The sequence below is a fragment of the Panthera leo genome, chromosome C2 (assembly GCF_018350215.1).
Source record: "Panthera leo isolate Ple1 chromosome C2, P.leo_Ple1_pat1.1, whole genome shotgun sequence".
NCBI classification, from domain to species: domain Eukaryota; kingdom Metazoa; phylum Chordata; class Mammalia; order Carnivora; family Felidae; genus Panthera; species Panthera leo.
Window position 1 is genome coordinate 134,305,250 of NC_056687.1, and position 19,196 is coordinate 134,324,445.

At 36.0% G+C, this 19,196-nt stretch overlaps 1 protein-coding gene across 12 annotated transcripts in view; it reads right to left on the minus strand.

The window, feature by feature from the left end:
• The window catches only part of TBC1D5 (TBC1 domain family member 5), a 537,979-nt gene that overhangs the window by 400,780 nt on the left and 118,003 nt on the right, over nt 1-19,196 (minus strand). For 3 of the 12 annotated variants that reach the window (XM_042955446.1, XM_042955447.1, XM_042955450.1), the window contains one exon: nt 2,086-2,285. The exons of 8 other annotated variants lie outside the window; for them this stretch is intronic. The gene's annotated coding sequence lies outside the window, so the exon portion shown is untranslated. Of the gene's footprint in view, nt 1-2,085; nt 2,286-5,174; nt 6,995-19,196 lie in introns of those variants that run through there. One more of the 12 variants, XM_042955449.1, reaches the window with a different exon arrangement.

Sequence of the window (19,196 nt, forward strand, 5' to 3'; positions counted from 1 at the left end):
TTGTACCTGTGTTCTCACTATAGAAGAACCAACTAAGTGCTCTGGTGTTTCCCAGCAGTTACCCAGCTTTTTGACCACAACATGTGATAGCTTGTAGTGAATATAGAGAGAGATGAGAAGCATGGAAAAGATAGATAAAGGGCAGCTTGACTGAGATAGAAAACAAATGGATTCCATTTACTTCCCAATGAGTCAGTCATGAGCAAGTGATGTAAAGTATGATTTACACACAGGTGATGTAAAGTATGGTTTCTGAAATTGCAAAGGCAATCCGTTATTAGACAGGGAAATAAATTTAGTTATGGGAACCAGCATGTAGTAAGAGAAATATACAAAGATTAGAATAGCATAGAGCACTGCACACATTCCAGGTAGCTAGGGTAAAAACTATTTCAGCTTTTGTTTCACTTTCATTGGTACATTTATGCCTGTGGAAATTGGCTCATAAATGTAAATTTTATTCCTTACAATGGTTGTGTTAAAATAAATGTGAATTCCTCCTATCTGAGACACCTTCAACTCTAAGTTCAATAATTCTAGTTTGGTACTCCTTTAACAAATTTAATGAAGGTGGCGGGGAGGGGGACAGAAAGAGATATGGATACCAAAAGCCTTCTATATGGAATGTGCTGGAAGTACGCTGGCAGGAAAACATTTTTTAAGGCCCCCTATGAAGGCTCAGTTAAAGGAGAAGGAAAACAATACGGGAAAGGGTAAGGAAAAGATTGGAAACTGATGACTAGATAGATGTAAGAAGTGGAAAGAAAGTAATCAGGGAACTCTGAGTAACTGTTAGAGAACAACATCATTCCCTGAAAAAGCCTACAATCTAAATCTGGCAGATTGTGTAAACGCACGCGTGCATGCACGCACACGCACACGCACACACAAATGAATCTCCAGAACATATTACTATAATAAGGATATTTTATTGATAAGTGTTTATGCCCCCCCCCAAACTCACATGTTGAAATCTTAATTCCCAATGTAATGGGAATACACGATGAAATGGGAATATAGATTATAAGGGTGGAGATGTGGAATAAGCTTAGGAATTCCCTGAGCTTGCAGGGATGAGTTAACAAGGCATAAAGAAATAGAAAGTCATAGGATATACACACCCAAGTTTGGGTAAACAAGCTTAGGTAAATAACATTAGGTAAATGGGGCAAAGGCCCCCAGTATAGGACAAAGGTATAGGAACAGGGAATCTCAGGAAGAAAACATCCAAGATGAGGTCAACAAGATTAGGTATTCAGGGCAGAAAGGCCCCCTAACTTAGTACAGCAGAAAGCTGCTTTCACAGGAAGGAAGGACCAAATTAGGTAAACAGGTAAATAGGGTTACAGACCACAGTGGGGCAAAGTTGCCCAGAGCAGAGCTAATTAGCAAAAGAAAGATGCCTTGCTGACTGTGAGGTAGCATGCTCAGGCTTTCTTGTCCCCTAGGCCAGTTTAGGTAAACAGAGGTGGGGCCTCTCTTCTGCTGTAAACAACCTTCCACCCAGATTTTGTTTTGTATTTACCCAAACCTCTAACACCACGTATCTCCAAAACCCTCTTCCCCTCCCCCCACCCATGAGTTCATGTTCATGGTTTCGTTGTCTCTTTGTGCATGTCCATCACACTTGTAAGCCTTCTGATCCTCATAAAAACAGAGCAAGGACTCTTACTGGGGACTTTTGTCTCCTCCCAGGACATTAGCCTCTCTCGCATTTTTAGTCCTGCATCCCACTTTCTTGCTGGACAAGAGAGGACTCCAGACCCAGAGTCTATGACAGGTGGAACCCTCATGAATGAGATTAGTGTCCTTATAAGAAGAGACCTTCGAGAGGTTTCTCACTCCTTCCACCATGTGAGGACACACAAAGACGATGGTGGTCTGTGAATCAAGCACTGCATCTGCTGGCACCTTTATCTTGGACTTCTCAGTCTCTGTGAAGAGTGTGAGAATTGTTACAAATAAATTTCTGCTGTTTGCAGGTCACCAAGTCTATGGAATTTTTGTTACAGCAGCCCAGAGACTAAGACAGATACTGATAGCATCCAATTTTTAAATGTACATTTTGAATAAATATATGCTTACCTTTCAGGAGACCTTTATTGATCCAGAAATCTAACTGACACCTGAAAATGCATGCTCTAATCTGAAGATGACTTCAGATTCAGTACAACAGAGTTCTCCAAATACAAGTCTTGGTTGGCAAACAGGAAGCAAAGAAGAATGAAGAAATAGAGATCACTTGAGTTTTCCCTCAACCAAGCTTCTGACAAAGAAGCAAATACCTAGAAAAATAAATAAATAAAATAGCCTCACACATTCCTATCCCAAAAGGAACCCTGAACCAAAGCAAACAATAAAAAGGCAAGCTGAAAAAATTTAGGTCATACTATTTTAAGCTTTTGGACAAGTGTTAGCCTACTCACTAATCACTCTTTCTATCATCTATTTTAACTTCTGGAAGAAAGGAAGCCATTTTATTTTACTTAAAATAAATGGTACTACAAAAACTTTAAATCTAAAACACCTCCATATGAAACAAATCACATTACAACTTCATTTCATTGACATGAAAGTGTTCAAATAATAAACACACTATTCTAATACATAGTAAAATAATAGCAAGTACTAAAATTACAAAGAATAAAAAAATGGAAAACTGCCATTTGAAAACAAACATGGGGAAAAATTCCATTGAAAAGGATTCCAAACATTAATAAAATGTCAAATTCAAATACTGATGTATCAGTGCAACAAGTAAATATTATTTGTGATGTAAAAAGTAATTTCCCTAGCTTTTTTGCATAAAAAGAAAAATGTCTTATCACCTGTAATTAATATTCTTCCATAAGTCATATGACACAGATACAATCTACATGAAATCTGCAAGAATGACAACTGACTTCCTTAAATAGCTATCTAACGTAAGTAAAGAACCTCTTAATAATAATATCAAATTACTAAACATTACTATCACTTTTCTCTAGATTTCATTCTATATAGTTTACTCCCTATAACCTGTTAGAACTTATTAGTAGCTCAACATATGTACAAAAGGACAAAAGTAATTAGGTACTATAATGTGAAACATAAATCAATACCACAGAACTGAAAAGCATTATGACAACAGATATAACTGAAACCTACTGAGATTCAAAAGAAATTATTTAAAACACATTTTAGCATCATATGCTATTAAAACCAAGTAACAAAGTATGATTTGTAAAGAACAGATGAATGTGGCATTGACCTCTAAACAGATGTCCAGAAACTTTCATGCTCTTGTATTGAATACAATTCATGTTCTGTTTGTTTGATAAAGAGAATGATTTATTACGTTCTGACGTAGCATTTCCTTATTTTAACTTTCAATCTTATCTGAAAAATTACCAACAATTCATTTCTAAATTATACAATATATGTGTGAAAGATACCTAAATACAGTCTACGCCTCCTTGGACAGTAATATAGTCACATGCTTTTTCTGTATGGTTGAGCTAAAAATTGCTACATGTCTCCATTTCTTATCTTTCCTTTGTAAAAATAATTTTTATTTAATTTTAAATTATTTAAATAAATTTTATTTAATAAATTTTATTTATTTTATATTTATTTATATATTTAATAAATTTTATTTATTAAATTTATTTAATTTAATAAATTTATTTAATAAATTTTAAATTATTTAAATAAATTTTATTTAATAAAAAATTTTAAATAAATTTTATTTAATAAAAAAATTTAAATAAATTTTATTTAAAAATAATAAAAAAAATTTTTATTTTATGAGTGGCTCTTTAGAATGAAGGACATTCAAATATCTTTCAACTATTCCAATATATGTGTATTTCACAAATGTGTGTTTATATAATAGTTAATCTATATTGTCACACTACTGTGTCAATACTATTCAGAGAATGATGGCTATTACTTCATAATGGCTATTCATAACCAAAGAAAAACTGCTAATATAATCAGTATCCTGAGTAGTTATAATTTGTTTTATTTCTAAATACATACTTTACACTCAGGTCAATTCTACATGTCATACATTGCTCCGAAAGTAATTTACTTTCTTGCTCTGACAGGATATATCCAATGAAATATTTTATTGGCATGCCATCAGAGAAACCAAAAAGGAGAAAAAGACCTACAAGGCAGAGTTAGCTAACAGAGGCTTTATCTCTACAGGAATACTGTATGAAACTAGACTTCTTCAGCCATCTATATGCAGAGAACATGTTTACCATTAATCTCACTGAAAGGATATACCAGTTCTTTTTCTAGTTATCCTCTATGGAATTGCATAAATATTGAGAAAATCTAGAAATAGATATACACATGCACATATAAAAATTATTGTCAGTGTATAAGTTACTGCTGCCCTGGGACTGCAATAATTTATGTAACATCTGTTTTCATATTTTTCTAATTTTTTTCCTAATTAACATGCATATTTAACGCATAAATGCTCAGACCACCTCGTTTTTCTGCTGACTGTGCCTCTTTATTTTTGAAGTTGTGCACTCCTAGGGAGAATTCAGGAGAGATGGAAACCAAAATCTTATTCAAAGCACTAATTTTAAAATGTAAACAACAGTAATAAACCAACTTCCAAGAAAATACTAAAGTCTTAAGAGTCTTCAGAATAAAAGTTCAAGCTGCCAACAACAGTCATGCACCTAACTTGAGGTCCAAATACCAACGAGCAACACAGAAGCTTAATTCCAACATTATATTAATCTTCTTGATTCCTTTTTAATTTTTATAAAAGCTGAGAAACCTACTATAAAATCTATGATTATTTGACTTTGAAAATTCTGGTAGCATTTTAAAATTGTTATGCCATAGGCAACAAACATACATGAACACGCTCCATATGGTAAGCATCAAGAAGTATGTAACCAGCTATATGTTTTTGAATTGTAAGCTTCCAAATCCCGTGCAGATGTGAGGAAAGGGGGAAGTTTTGACTCTGAAGCTACATTCAAGTACAATCAACTTCTGAAAGATCTTAATCTGTACTGGGAAATTTAAAATTCAAAATACTACTTATCTTTATTTTTAATAGAAAAAGTAAAATTAGAGGCTGATCAAACAAATGTTACAATAACTAAAGTATTCCCAAATAACAATGTTTAATATGCCAACACTGTGACTCCATCTGTACTTACCTCACTTTAGAATTAAACACTTTGTATTTTAATTGCCTAGTTATGTATTTCAGGCAGTCATTTATTACTTCTCATCTGTTGTCAGGGCTGTTCTAGGCCTTTGTAAACACGGAAATTCTCAACCCTCATAGAACTTACATTTTACTTGGGATATCAGACAGTATCCAATAACGATGCAAATACGTAACTGTAAACAGAGATCAACGCTATTAAAAACAGGGGAAGGGGTAAGCCATGAGATTTAATAACAGGAGATTTTATTTAGCCCAGAGGTCAGCAAAGACCTAAAGACTACTTAAGATGAGATCTGAAAAGTATGGGGCAGTCTAGGAACAGCAAGTACTAAGGTCTCAAAGCATTATGAGAAAAGCACATTCTGAGTCAAGAAAGAGAAGCAGAAGGGCCAGTCACAGCTAGAGAGGGAACATATGTGAGACAAAATGGGGCAGAAGTCAATAAGGCAAAATTACCACAGGGTTTTAAATATAGTATCGATCAATTACACATTGAAAAATTACCAAATTTGGCTGAGTTATGGAGACGAGCAAGAAAGGTAAAGGGGAGGAGTTAGGTGTGAGGTGACAGATTAGACTAAAGTGGTGGTGGTAAAGATGGGGAGAGAAGGCAGGAAGATTTATGGGCTAACAGAAGAATTTGGTAAAAGATTCAATTTTGTGGCGAATGAAGCTGGATAACAATTCCATTCAGTGATATAAGGAAACCTGGAAGAAGATCTGCTGTTGGAGGAAAGAGACCAAATTACACTAGGGCATATTAAAGGATTACCTGTTGGAGATGTCTTGCAGGGATTTCCATGTAAACATCAGAGCTATAATAGTCTGGAGATTTAAGAAAGGTCTGGGCTAGAATCAAATTTAGAACTTACTAGGATATGGGTAGCAACAACAACAAAAAAGGCACCTACATTGCTTTTCCCCCCTGAAAAATTCCCTATGCACATGTTGTATCTTCCTTGTTTCTAGCTATCATACCACATTGGAACAGAAAAAAATATATACTTCATAATGTGACAAAATCATATAGCTTGTAAATGGTTAACTTCATAAGGCATATATGCCTTATCTTAAGTTGCTAAATAATAGTCATCATTTACTGAAATGCCTACTTGGGTTAAAAACTATTAAAAATATGCTGAAGCATTCTAAAAATGTGCATCAGGTCATTAATCCTCACAATAACCTTAGAATTGAACAATTATTGAGCCTACTTTTTAGATGCAGACACCGAAGTTAGGGAAGTGTTAAGAGTTGCTAGTAAAGCCAATAAATGAGAGAGGCACACTTCCAACCCAAGCATATCTGAATCCACAGCCCATTTTCTTTCCACTAAAAAGGAGGGTAGCAGGTATCGATCTTTAAAATAAATTTACCTCAGTTTCAAACCTGGCCCCAGAAGACCACTTAAGCTCTCTTAAATATCCTCATCTGCAATTCCTACCTTGCTAGGAAATACTGACACTTCAGGGAACATATAAAGTGTGTTATCACCACTCACATGATCCGTCACCACAGGAGTCACAGTTGAGAGAGGGCTTAGAGCAGAAACTAAGACTGACACTGAAAGTTTGGGATATTTCACAGCATAGGTCAGGGCAGGTCATCAGGTACAGTACCTCAGCTCATCCTTGTTCTTCCCCTCATGGAGGAAGAGTAGTTTCCATCAAAAGAGCAGATGCTAATATGATAAAAGCTGTAGGTGGAAAGTTCAGCAATGTTTCTAAAACATTACAATGCACAAAAATCACCTGAGAGGTTTTTTTTTTTTTTTTTAAGTTTATTTATTTATTTTGAGAGAGAATGTGTGTGCATGCATGAGAGAGGGGCAAAGAGAGGAAGGGAGAGAGAGAACCCCAAGCAGGCTCCATGCTGTCAGCACAGAGCCCGCCTTGAGGCTCGATCTCATGAACCAGTGAGATCATGACTTGACCGGAGAGTCAGACGCTTAACCAACCAAGCCATCCAGGCACCCCCTGAGAAGCTTCTTAAAAATGGAGACTGCCAAGCAGATCTTCTCAAGGATTCTGACACAGAAATGGAAAAGATGCCCCTTCAAGCTTTCTAAAAGATATCTACCTACAGCAACCACTTTCCGTTCTTTAGCATGTGTTTTTTAAATTATTTGTTAAACATATATATTTTTTTAGTCCAATTAAATTGTACCCAACTTAATATAAACATTTCCAATATTTTTCTTAACAACTACTGTCAAGGTTCCTTCCCAATGGAAAGAAGGATAATTAAACAAAAGTAGTTTTAATGATACATAAAATGCCTCCGTCAAAACTTATTTTCCTTAATATAGATTTTAGTCTTATGATTAAAACTAAGTCATCTAGGGATATATATGTCAAAAGACACAGGAATGTTTAAAGGAGATGAATGGTTCATAAAGAACATTTTGCCACAAAAGTTAACCTTTGGTGAAAAAAAATATACATATTTGATTAAAGAATCCTGTACTTATGTAAGAGGGTCTAATACAGTAATAGTTATTCAAAAGATGGATAACGAGATTACATGTAACCCTGTCAAGTGACACCAATGAAAACTAATATATACTGGTACCAAAGCAGCATTCAAAAAAGAAAATGTCTACTCTATTTCCAGACACTTCAGATCACTTAAAAATGAAAGTATGTCTATCTTTCCTTCTACATGAACCACAGCTGTCACTGTGGAAGCATATAGTCCAATCATTGTCCCAGCGGCTCCCATCAACTTGATCTACTGGTGCCCTGAGTCAGGGCTGCCTTAACAACATTCTAGTGACCTAAAGGTTCTAACAAATTCCATGGGGCACATGTGTGGCTCAGTCAGTGGAGCATCCAATTCTTGATTTTGGTTCAAGTCATGATCTCAGAGTCATGGAATCAAGTCCCACATCAGTCCTCCATGCTTAGCATGGAGCCTGCTTGAGATGTGTTCTCGTTTTCTCTTTCTCTCTCTCTCTCTCTCTCTCTCCCTCCCTCCCTCCCTCCGTCCTTCCCCTCCCTCTGCCCCTCTCCCCAACTTGTGTGCACATTCTCTCTCTCTCTCTCTCTCTCAAATAACAAATTCCAAAACTCCAAACTTTCATCCAAGGCTAACTGAATTTAATTTTTTTTATTTTGAAATTTCAAGATGGATGTTGTTAAGACATATTATCTGTGAAGCTAAATATGGGCAGTTAAAATTTTAAGTTTATGACATAATATCTCCTTGTGTTTTTATGACTCAAAAAAAATACCCATTCAGGTTTCTGTTTTTGATCCCGTGATTTACATCAGGACCATGATAGGGAATAGAAAACTAAAGATAATAAAAGTTGCTTGAAAAAGAACTTCAGTAACAATAACATTACTACTATACTGTGCTGCTGATATTTACATGGTATATCTCATTTAATGTCTCCTCACCTCCACCCTAACCACTCAACAAACAAACAAACAAACAAAAAAACAGGGGCACCTGGGTGGCTCAGTCAGTTAAGTATCTGACTCTTGATTTCAGCTCAGCTCATGATTTCACAGTCATGGGATCGAGCTCGTCCTCAGGTTCTGCAATTACAGCGCTGAGCCTGCTTGGGATTCTCTCTCCCCCTCTCTCTACCCCTCCCTGACTTATGCTCTTCAGCACATGCGGTCTCTCTCTCTCTCTCTCTCTCTCTCTCTCTCTCTCTCTCTCTCTCTCCCTCCCTCTCAAAATAACAATAATTTACAAATTTAAAAATTTAAAAATTTAAAAAAGCTAAGAGGAGCTTGAGCACACTAACTTGCCCAAGATCTTATCATTAGCAACTGGTAAAGCTGGGATTTGAATCCATGTGATTGGAACCCAGAGGCCACATGGTCTTAACCATTATAACATGCTATATTAATTTAAAGGCAATATTAAGTGTGATTTACCTGACCATTACTCACTCTGTTCATGAAATCCCTTAACTCTATAAACCTTTACACAGCCAAAAATCCCAAAAGTACTGACACAATATAAATCTTTCTTTCTGTCTTTTATGGTAAATGAAATGCTTCCACATTGTTCTAATAATAAAGCATATCTTTGCTTCCTAAATGACTCGTCATCTTGAAACAGTATATAACATTATTTTCTCACAGTCATGCTCATTTTCACTAACCACAGTCAGTACCAAGTTAGATCCCACACTACCAGAAGCTCCAGGCAAGACAGAAACCAACGTATATACAGTGCAAGAAAATAACTTTTTGTGATTTAAAGATTATATCTTCTACTATTTCTCTTGGTGCCAACAAGATAACTTTTCTTCCCAAATCTTGGTTACATTTAGGATTCATTTAGAACCAAGCTCTAAGTACCAAGTTTGAATTAGCTTTAGAATAAGAAACAGATCAGTCTCAATCACTCTGTATATATAAATAAACCAAAAGAAGCCAGTCAATTCTGAGAGTTGCTTTGGGAACTTGGGGTTCATTCCAATCCTGAAGATCAGTCTAAGCCCTGAGAAAAGTTAGAAAATTCCAGGAACTGTGGTTTCCCTAAGAGAGCTGCAGATTCAACCTGACTCCATGAGATGAAAAATTCCATTAAGCTTTAGTCTTCATCCATTTCCTCTGGCAGACATAAGGCATGGGACTTTTCAAAGTACACATCTTCCACAGTACAATAAGGAAGTAAACATATTTGTAATTAAAGTACTCCCTTCTTTTAAGTGTGTTCCTGTAACTAACATGAAAATAAGATTTTTGAAGAAATTATTTTAGATTAAATAAGCTGAAAGTTTAAGCATTGTCCATAATTTTATTTTGTATTCTAAATTCTCAGTTCCAGACTAATTAAATTATTCCACATCTCATTAACTACTCCTCCTTATGTTATTCCATTTGTTTCAGAGTTCCTTTTTTTAATCTGTTGCCTTTTTATAACATTACCTGTCACCTTTTATCCATGAACACCGTAATTTATCCTGTTCAAACTATGCAAAAAGAAAAACTCAAACCATACTTGATTATGCTGGAGGAAAGTCTGTGAAAGTATTCTAGAATTCTGGGGAAGCTTTAATTCTCAGAAAACAGAAGTGGACGAAACTAATTATAATAAGAAAGAGAACAGATAATAAGTTAGCTCTACAAAGGACTCAATTATTTAAGATTTATTTTTTCTGCTGCGTGGCTCATGACTTTCCCATCACTTACTTCACTACCAAACTACTGTTCCTTTATTGATCTCACTACCTATTAGCTTCTTCTCAAAAAGAAATAAAGGGAATCTAAACCGGATAATGTTGGTGATCATTAGCAGCATAGAAAAACGGCTGAATCAATTATCAGGCACTTGGTATTTTTGAAAGATAATTCCAGTGGTGGTGTAGCGTACTAGCAATGAAACTGGCATAGTAGCTTCAGAAATGGGAGGACTGACAAAGAATAAGAGGAAAAAATGGGGGCACCTAGACATAAAAATGGAAGAAGAGAAATAAACTTAGTAAATTTCCAAGGTTTCTAATTTAGGAGTAAGGCAAAATGTTTATACTATGAAAGGACTAAAAGAAAGTAGGAGGGGAAGGAGTAAGAAAAAAGTTAAGAGAAAAAGCACATACTATATCACTTCATATCTATAGCTATCTCAGTACCTCGTACCCCTAAAAATGTTTCTCTGTGAATAAAAAAATGAATGAAATAGCTCAATTTTATTTTTGTTAACTTTTATAACATTAAGTAATTTGAATTTGCTTACTAACATGAAGTTTCTTATTTCTTTCTTCTTTTTTATTTTTTTAATATATGAAAATTTCTTGTCAAATTGGTTTCCATACAACACCCAGTGCTCATCCCAAAAGGTGCCCTCCTCAATACCCATCACCCACCCTCCCCTCCCTCCCACCCCCCATCAGCCCTCAGTTTGTTCTCACTTTTTAAGAGTTAACATGAAGTTTCTAAACTCACAACCAATTCCATAACTACTTGAGACTTTTTTTTTTTAATTTCCTAGATTCTAAACAACACTTCTGGAAGCCTAGAAGTGTCTCCAATTGTAACTCTCTTTTAAAAGTTGCCAAATTGTGGTCTCTATGATTCATCTAATATCTCACTTCGAGCAACTAACAGGTATAAATAATCCGGCTGAATTTTAAAGTTTGCATAAGGTTACTCGCTCAGTAGTAACACTCCAACAATATAAATACCAAAAGATCATACCTGTATAAGTGTTTTCGGTATCCTAACTCAATAAAACAGCAGTGAATTAATTTACTTTTGCTACTCAGAAGGATAACTTTTTAAATGTATTCTTCAAACCACTTTAAAAATATTTAAAGATTCCAGGCAAAATGATTACTATGGTCTAATATTGCAATATGATGTATAAAACTAAAAATATTCAAAATCCCATAAGAAAACTGCTGAGGTTAAAAGATTATAAGTTGGTAAAATGAAAAGAGGAAAATCATAAATATAATAAATGCAGCATACCAAAACTTTTGGTTTTATAACCAGAAGGATTACAAAGTTATTTCAAAAAACTACTGTTTTCTATTTTGAATGCTGGAATTCAGCAAGCAACTGGCTATTACTCTCCACGGACAGAAACCCAAATAAGGCACCCAAATCTTATAGGACATTAAAAAAAAAAAATTGCCCAAAGACAATCTTATAAGAAATGATGCTAAAAGTCTTTTGTGTTTATCTTTATAGTAATTTATCTCATCCAAGCTAACAGATAGGAGATGTGACAGTAAATGCATGATTAACTACCACACTCCTTACAAGCACAAATTTTAAAAAGGCTTGTTGGGGGCACCTGGGTGGCTCAGTCAGTTAAGCATCTGGCTCTTGATCTCAGCTCAGGTCATGATCTCGTGGCTCATGAGATGGAGCCCCGTGTGGGGCTCTGTACTGACAACACAAAGCCTGCTTGGAATTCTCTCTCTCCTTCTCTCTCCGTCCCTCCCCTGCCCATGTGTGCACCATGCTCTCTCTCTCTCTGTGTCAAAATAAATAAACTTAAAAAAAAAAATAAACAGGCTTGTTGAAACCTTCAAAAAAGCTAGTAACCCAATTAAAAAGGACACACTCCCCAGCCCTCTATACTGGTCCTCTCCTTGCCTAAGTGACTGAACACCAGACCACCTTCCAGAGCAGTATTTGTGGAAGAAAAAAAAGCCCTAAAGACTAGGTTACCTAACCTAAAATTGTTTCTGCTTTTAAAATATGATGGCCTACAAATTCACTGAAATAATATCTTTCATTGAAAATACTCAAAATGACCTTATCTAAAGACTATCAATACGTAAAACTTACGTTTAAACTTTTAACTGCCTTTCTGAGCAACGCCTGATGATGTTAACTTCTCAGTCCATGATACTTGGGGTGGGAGTGAAGGTGGGAGGAGGATGTCCTAAAAGAAAGACTCTTCTTTGTGTTGTAAAAACGTCATTTTGTTTAATTCTCACAATAGCTATATGAAAAGTCCTAATATTATCATTACTCCTACTTGCTCTGCAGATGAAGAAATGTAGGCATGGTTAACTAGATTTATTTAATATCACACTGTTAATAATTAGTATTTAAACTCAGGTCTGTAACACTCCACAAGCCATGTCCTTTACACAACATCACAATGCTTTCAAGTATACCTATGAGTAAGTAATGTAAGTCAAAATCATGTGGTGAATTAAAGTGACTCCTTTATCTCTACCTCACCAAAGTACCTTGGAAACCTACCATCAAAAGTGATTAAGTGTGTATCACCTATGACCGTGGACCATGGACCACTGAAATCTGTGATTCAGGAAGCTCAAACATCAGTTTCTCTCACTTTATTTTCACTCTGAAGTATATTATCTCTTGTATTCAATACTACAGAAAAACATCTCTCAAGCTGTGTGCTTCAGTGGTACACACCGATTTAGGATTAAACTCTCTAAACAACAAATTCTTAGTTTTCTTTATGTAACCTTGATAGACCATACATACATACATAGTTGCAAATCAGACTTTTTAAAAGGCATCCCTTCTCAAATGTCCCGAAAGTAGTGTGCAGGTTGGCCAAAGACAAAATACATCCTGAGCCTCATTAGTATAAATGTGCAATGAATATAGATAAATCCCAGAGTAAGTCTTCAAATACAAATTATCATACTCACAATAAATAATAAAACTAGAAAATTCAGATCCAGAGTTGACATAACCAATTAAAAAGGGTTCCAAAGAAATTATTAAAATACTGCCTAGAGGCAATTCCAGAATTTCCTTATGAAGAACTCATCACTCTTGACAGAGGGCCAGACTTCTTTTGACACTTAGCAGAGTTTCTCAATCAGAACACGTTTAAAATGAGACAGGAAGTTTCAGAATAAGCCACTTCTGGCTCTTGCAGCAAAGGAATAACGTTGACCAGAAAACAGAGCTCTACATGGCAATAAGATTCGACCATGTATGTGTTATGTTATGTATAAGTTACTTTTAGGAAACAGATTGGTAAATCACTTTCTCAAGTATGAGAATTTTTAAAAACTAAGTTCTGGGGCGGCTCAGTCCATTGAGTGTCCACCTGGGTGGCTCAGTCCATTGAGTGTCTGACTCTTGACTTCAGCTCAGGTCATGATCTCATGGTTCATGAGTTCGAGCCCCACACTGGGCTCTGTACTGACAGTGCTGGGGATTCTGTCTCACTCTCTGTTCCTCCCTGCTTGCTCTCTCTCTCTCTCTCTCTCAAAATAAATAAAAATAAACTTAAAAAAACACTAAGTTCAAAAAATTCTGTAGTTTATTTTCTTTTGATTATTATTATTCTAATTTTACCCTCAGTAGCTTAGACTATTTTGAGCCGTATTTAACCAAGATTTGGTGCCTAGAAACCACTTAACATAAGTTTATTAATTTCCTAAGAGCCATATTTTCAGTTCAATTTAGTCTCAGATTTCCACACACACAAAACATCCACCTTTAGATTAGTGCAGTTCTCTTCCAGACTAATATTTCTTCTTAAACAAAAAGCTCTCATCAGAGCAAAAACTCTTCACAAAGCAATGCAGCTGCATTTCCGAATGGACTGGCCTTCCCAGCTTCATACAATTAATAATAGGAAGGTCACAGTTCAAGATGGTAGGTAGTAAGATCCTGAACTCACTTCCTTTCATGGACACAACAATTTAGAATCACGTTTGAAATAATTCCCTATAAAGAGGACCTACATACTGGATGAAAAGATCCTCCACAATAAGGGAAAACACCAAGATGGGTACAAGGGGTAGAGATAAAATATTGCTAAGTAATAGACCACACCCCCGGTGTGGTGCTCCATGGACAGGAGGAACCTCAAAGGTATGGAACTTTTCCCTGAGGCGTAAAAGATTCAAGCTCCACATTGTGCACCCCAACCTTTATATCCTACACAGGAGAGACAAGACCTCAAAATGCCTGGCTTTGAAAACCAGCAGGGAGTATATCCAGAAAAACTATAGAACTATAGGGAAAGGGAAACCGACTCTCAAAGGGCTCACACACACAGACTCACTCAATCCAGAAACCAACGCAAAAACACCAGATTTAAAAAACAAAACAAAAAACAAACAAACAAATAAAAACAGTGCACAAAACATAGGCAAAAGAGATCTACTTTACCAATCTCAGAGCAAGCACCAGAGAGGCAGGAGGGACTGAGACACTAGCAGTAGCCATTTTTGCTAGTTTATTCAGCCTTATCTCCAGCACTGGAGAGTGCCATTTTGGAATCCTCCCTCAAGACTGCTGATGCCAGAGGATGGTGCCCCACTAAGAAGCCCATACAACCCAGCAGCTCAGCCAGACCCTGCAGCTGACAGGATGATAACTCTGCCTAACAGTATGCCTGTAGCAACTGCGGCCCTGTCACAACAGGGGGGCACATGCGACCCACACAGGGAACACCTCTGGAGCACCGGGGCAGATTGCATTTCTGGGCCCCACAGGACAACTCCTACATAAGGCTGTTCCTTCAAGACCAAGAGATGGCTGAACAACCTAAACGCGAAAACAAACACAGACTGGGCAAAATAAAGAGACAGAAGAATATGTTCCAGTCAAGAGAACAAGATAAAACCTCAAAAAAAGAAATAAACAAAATGGATATAGGTAACCCACTCAATAAAGAATTCAAACTAATGGTCATAACGATATTTACCAAACTCATGAGATGAACAGATGAAGACAGTAAGAACTTCAGTGAAGAGATGGAAAAGATATCCATGCCAAGACACCTCATACTTAAAATGTCAAAAATTAAAGATAAAGACAATCTTAAAAGCAGTAGGAAAAGGCAATTAGTTACATATAATGGAACCCCCACAAGACTATCCACAGATTCTTCAGCAGAAACTTTGCAGGTCAGAAGAGAGGGAGCATAATATATTTAAGTGCTAAAAAAGAAAAAACTTCCAACCAAGGATCAAGGATAATCTACCCAGCAAGGTTATCATTCAGAAGTGAACGGGGTATAAAGAGTTTCCCAGACAAGAAAAAGCTAAAAGAGTTCATCACTACTAAACTGGCTTTATAAGAAATATTAAAAAGACTTCGCTAAGCATAAAAGGAAAGGCCGTAACTAAAAATAAGAAAATACCTGAAAGAAAAATATATCACTGGTACAGGCAAACACATAGAAAAGGCAGTGGATCGACCACTTATAAAGCTAGTGTGGGGGCGCCTGGGTGGCTCAGTCAGTTAAGCGTCCAACTTCGGCTCAGGTCACGATCTCGCGGTCCGTGAGTTCGAGCCCCGCGTCGGGCTCTGTGCTGACTGCTCAGAGCCTGGAGCCTGTTTCAGATTCTGTGTCTCCCTCTCTCTGACCCTCCTCCGTTCATGCTCTGTCTCTTTCTGTCTCAAAAATAAATAAGCGTTAAAAAAAAATTAAAAAAAAAAAAGCTAGTGTGAGAATTAAAAGAAAAATTAGTAAAATCACCTGAATGTATAATAATTAGTTAAGGGATACACTAAATAAAAAGATGTAAAATATGACATCAGAAACAAAACACGGTGGCAAAAAAGGGTAAAAGTGTAGTGCTTTCAGGATGCTTAGAACTTAAATGACTACCAACTTAAAACAGACTGATAAATATATAGGTTGTTATATATGAACCTCATGGCAACGACAAACCAAAAACCTATAATACACAAAAAATAAAGAGAAAGGAATCTAAATGTAACACTAAAAAAAGTCATCAAATCACAAGGGAAGAGAGAAAAAAAATGAAAGGAACAGAGAAAAATTACAAAAGCAACCAGAAAACCATTAATAAAAGGGAAATACATACCAATAATTATTTTCAATGTAAATGGATTAAATGCTTCAATCAAGAGACATAGGTGATTAAATGGATTAAAAAACAAGATCTATCTATATACTGCCTACAAGAGACTCATTTTGGATCTAAAGATACACACAGACTGAAAGTGAAGGGATGAAAAAAGATATTCCATGGAAATGGAAACAAAAAGAAGGCTGGGGTAGCAATACTTAGTATCAGACAAAAAGCAGGTAGCAATATTTACATCAGACAAAATGAACTTTAAAGCAAAGGATGTAACAGGAGACAAAGCAGGGATTACATACATAATGATAAAGGGATCAACCCAACAAGAAAACATATATAATACTTGTAAATATTTATGCACCAGAGGAACACCTACAGAAAAAGCAAATATTAGCAGACACAAAGGGAGAAACTGACAGTCATATAGTAACAGTAGGGGACTTTAACAGTCCACCTATGTCAATGAACACATCATTCAGACAGAAAATTAATAAGAAAACACTGGCCTTGGGGCGCCTGGGTGGCTCAGTCGGTTAAGCGTCCAACTTTGGCTCAGGTCATGATCTCGAAGCTCGTGGGTTCGAGCCCCACATCGGGCTCTGTGCTGACAGCTCAGAGCCTGGAGCCTGCTTCAGATTCTGTGTCTCCCTCTCTCTCTGCCCCTCCCCCACTTGCACTCTCTCTCTGTCTCAAAAATAAATAAACATTAAAAAAAATTAAAAAAAAAAAAAACAACACTGGCCTTGAACAAACATTAGGTGAGATATACCAAACAGATATATACAGAACATTCCATCTAAAACCAGCAGAATATACATTCTTCTCAAGTGCACATGGACCATTCTTCAGAATATTATCACATTAAGCCACAAAACAACTCTCAAAACAATTTGAATTTAAAAGAAGACTGATATACCAAGCATCTCTTCTGACCACAATGGTATGATACTAGAAATAACTGTAAGAAGAAAAATGGAGGAAAAAAAGAAGAAAACTGGAGAAAAAACAAACAACACGTGGAGACTACCCAACATGCTACTAAATAACTAATGAGTCAAGAAAGAAATCAAAGAGGAAATCGATAAATATCTTAAGACAAGGTGTCTGGGTGGCTCAGTTGGTTAAGCATCTGACTTCACATCAGGTCATGATCTCACCATTCCTGAGTTTGAGCCCTGCATTGGGCTCTGTGCTGACAGCTCAGAGCCTGAAGCCTGCTTCGGATTCTGTGTCTCCCTCTCTCTGCCCCTCCCTGGCTCATGCTCTCCCTCTCTGTCTCTCTCTCTCTTTCTCTTGCTCTCAAAAATAAACATTTAAAAAAATGTTGTAATATCTTAAAAGAAACAAAAATGGAAACACACTGCTCCAAAACCAACAGGAAACAGCAAACACAATTTTAAGACAGAACTGTCTAGCAATACAAGTCCACCTCCATAAACAAGAAAAATCTACAGCAGAAATCGGACCTTACGCCTAAAGGAACTAGGAAAAGGAACAAAGCCCAAAGTTTGAGGAAGGAAGGAAATGATAAAGATCAGAGCAGAAAAAAATAGAGAGTAAAATAAAAAGTAAAAAAGATTAATAAAACTAAGAGTTGATTCTTAGAAAAGATAAACTCTTCTGGCATAATTTAAACTTGGTGGGATAATCCTTGAAAAGACAAACAAAATTTATAAACCGTTAGCAAGACTCATCCAAAAAAAAGACAGACAGACAGAAAGAAAGTATTTAATGATTTCAATACTCATTAAAATCAGTAATGAAAGAGAATTTACAACCAATATCACATAAATATATTACCATGAAAAATTACAGAGCAAAAAACTGGACAACCTAGAGGAAATGAATAAATTCCTAGAAACACAATCTTCTAAGACTGAATCAGAAAGAAACTGAAAATGTGAAGATAAGTATTTACTAGTAAGGAGGTTGGATCAATAATCAAAAAAACACCCAACAAACAAAAGTCCAGGACCAAACATTTAAAGAAGAGCTGATACCTATCTTTCTCAAACTATCCCAAAAAATTGAAAAGAAAGGAATGCTATCAAGCTCACTTTATAAGGCCAGCATTACCATGACCTAAACCAGACAAAGACACTACAAGAAAGAAAACTGCAGGCCAATATCACTGGTGAACATATATGCAAAAATCCTCAAAAAGATATTAGCAAGCCAAATTTAATAATACAGTTAAAGGATCACACATCATGATCAAATGGGCTGTATTCCAGGGATCTCATAATGGTTCGACATCCACAAATCAATCAATGTTCCACACCATATTAACAATAGGAAGGATAAACATCATATGATCATCTTGAAAGATGCCTAAAAAGCACTTCACATAATTCAATATCCAGTGGAAACAGAGGGAATGTACCTCAACATAATAAAGGCCACATATAACATCTTACTCAATGGTGAAAAGCTGAAAGCTTTTCCTGTAAGATCAGGAACAAGACAAGAATGCCCACTTTCACCACTTTTATTCAACATAGTGTTGAAAGTCATAGCCACAGCAACTAGGCAAGGGAAAAAACTAAAAGGCATCCAAATTGGAAAGGAAAACATAAAACTTACTGTTCACTCATGACATGATACAATAAATAGAAGTCCCTAAAGCCTGTACCCAAAGACTACTAGAATAAATGAATTCAGGAATGTTGCAAGATACAAAGTCAACATAACAGAGATCTGTTGCATTTCTATACACTACTAACAAACTATGAGAAAGAGAAATTAAGAAAACAGTCC